General features: G+C 40.8%; 1 non-coding gene across 1 annotated transcript; it reads right to left on the reverse strand.

Annotated features, from left to right (window-relative positions):
• Positions 1-1,306: 1,306 nt before the first annotated feature.
• LOC129494025 (U8 small nucleolar RNA) lies at positions 1,307-1,440 on the reverse strand. Its single transcript, XR_008661282.1, has one exon. It is a non-coding gene; the product is annotated as a U8 small nucleolar RNA (small nucleolar RNA).
• Positions 1,441-2,766: the final 1,326 nt, after the last annotated feature.

A 2,766-nucleotide genomic window follows, 5' to 3' on the forward strand; every position in this document is an offset into this window, starting at 1 on the left:
AAGCACCATGAACTTAGTGGCTTAAACAATGCAGATTTATTCTCTTAAAATTCTAGTGGTGAGAGGTCCAAAAATAAAAGACTGCATTCCTTCTGGAGGTTCTAGGGGAGATACCTCTTCTCTGCCTTTTTCAGCCCCTAGAACTCATCCATATTCCTGGTCTTGTGGCTCCTTCTTCTGTCTTCAAAGCTAGCACAGTTGCAACTCTCTGACCATTCACCCATCCTGCCAGCTCCCTCTGATGCTTCTCTCTTCCATTTAAAAGGACGCTTATGATTACACTGGGCCCATCCAGATGACCCATCATTTCCCACCTCAAGATCCTTAATCTAATCTGCCTTTGTCAGGGCAGTTAATAGTTTCACAGGTCCTGAGAATTAGGACATGAACGTCTTTTGTGGGTAGGGAGCATTATTCTCACTACAGCATATACCAAACAAGACTCTTCTTGAAAAAAGGTAAAGATCATATAAATGTAAAATTCAGTTGTAAGAAAACATGAGAATAGAAAAAAAATTGAAAATAGAAAAGTAATGATTGGGACATACCCTAATAATCTCTAAAGTTGTAGAGCAACCGTACAATTGGCACCAGGACAGACAGATTGGAAGTCCACTAATAGGTCCAAACATCCATATGAATTTAAAACAATGAGAAAATGAGAAAAAATCCAATTGAGGTTATTAGGAAAACTAACAAAGCATTTGAGGGGGGATAAAAGGTTAAAACCTGAAGTCACATCATATGCCCGCAGACAGTAAAGATTTAAATATGCATATTTTAAAAAATGAAACTATTGGGAGACAATTTTATTAATTTATTTTAAACGATTTTATTTTTAAATAATCTCTATACTCAATGTGGGTCTCATACTCAAACCTGGAGAACAAGAGTTACACACTTCACAGACTGAGCCAACCAGACGCCCCTCCTGGGAGAAAATCTTAGTGAATACTTCTGTAATTTTAAAACGAACATGAATTTCTGACTGTAACTGCCAAGCCAGAAACCCTTAAAGGAAAATAATGGGTGTATATGAAAATGTAAATAGCTAAGTAATAATAAAAATGATTTCTACGTGACCAAATAGTTGAAAGACCTATGATAAATTATCTATAACAAAATTGACAAAAGTTAATATCCTTCTTATAGAAAAAACTCTTACAAATCGATAATTAAGAGACAAAAGAAAAGTGGGCAAAGGTTGTAAATTGAATTTTACAAGAAAAGGAATTGAACAGAATGAGAAAACATGAAAAGAGCTTTACCTGTCACAGTAACCAATGATTTTTTTTTCTTAGAAAGAAGCAAATAGGAGCAATCAGGGTGCTGAAGTCCTGATTATGCGGAGATGCTAATCACAAATCATGCAAACTTCAATCATCATGTTCCATCTGCCCTCTAAAAGGAGGAACTAGTAAAGATTTTCCTACCTGATGATTCCAATGATTTTTTTAAGCTAGTATTCTGTTTTTGTGTGAGTGGTTTTCATTGGTTCTAACTTTCTGCAAACTAAGAACATTTAATAGAACTTCAAATGTGTATATTCTTTGTAGCAGCAAGTATAATTCTTCACCGGGTGGCAGGAATAATGCCTTGGCCAGCAGGGGGGCAGGGGTTATGCAGCTCCCATGGGCTCCTCTCTTGGTGACGGGTGGGGAGATACTTTATTTTCACTCAGTATCATCCTTCTCTCCCTCCCTTCCACTCCCTTCCGTTCCTCTCCTTCTTAGGTGCTGACCCAGCAGATCACTTTAAGTCCTACTCAACTATTGTGAATTCAGGGGTGGGGAGGGTAGTCATGGCCCTGTGAGAACAGCCTGAGTGTGGGCAGGCGTAATGCATCTATTACACCTATGGCCCAGGTTGGGGCTGGTGGAGTCTGACACACCTGAGACCTTCCATGAATTCATGGGCAGTCTCCTCTCCCGTTAGGTCTCCAAACACAGCAAAGTCCCCGTCTTTTTTTTTTTTTCCTCAGAGTTTGAAAGATTTATGGCAGGTGAGTTTCACTCTCTTCTCTCTTTCTCAGGAATATTTGGGAAGTTTCTCTTCTTGGCCATTCAGTGGGGAACAAAGAGGGGCAGAGGGAGGTATGGTTACCTTAGTTAAACTTGAAATTCAAAACAAAACTCTAAGTCATCACAGCATTTGACATCCTAACAGCCTGTGTGTGTGTGTGTGTGCGTGTGTGTGTGTGTGTTACCTCTATAATTAGATGTTTACACCTCTGAGGATGCAGGTCTGTTGCTTCCCTGGGGAAATAGAGTCTGGCGTCTTAAAAACGGAATTAGCTGTTGTTTAGCCAGCACACATCAAGAGCAAGAAATAAATTTAAAATAAGTTAATCCCTTATATAATTAGAATATTAATGTTGACTGTGGGGTGTGTGCCTTCACTTATGCACACATTCACTTTCTCCTTCAAAAATCAGAGTTTTGGGAGATCCCTGGGTGACTCAGTGGTTTAGCACCTGCCTTCAGCCCAGGGTGTGATCCTGGAGACCCAGGATTGAGTCCCGCATCGGGCTCCCTGCGTGGAGCCTGCTTCTCCCTCTGCCTGTGTCTCTGCCCGCCCCCTCCCCCCGCTTTCTCTCTCTCTGTCTCTCATGCATAAATAAATAAAACCTTTAAAAAATATATATAATTGAGGGATGCCTGGGTGGCTCAGTGGTTAAGTGTCTGCCTTCAGCTCAGGGTGTGATTCTAGAGTCCCAGGATCAAGTCCCGCATCAGGCTCCCTGAATGGAGCCTGCTTCTCCCTCTG

The sequence above is a fragment of the Nyctereutes procyonoides genome, unplaced genomic scaffold, assembly GCF_905146905.1.
Source record: "Nyctereutes procyonoides isolate TBG_1078 unplaced genomic scaffold, NYPRO_anot_genome, whole genome shotgun sequence".
Classification (NCBI taxonomy): Eukaryota; Metazoa; Chordata; class Mammalia; order Carnivora; family Canidae; genus Nyctereutes; species Nyctereutes procyonoides.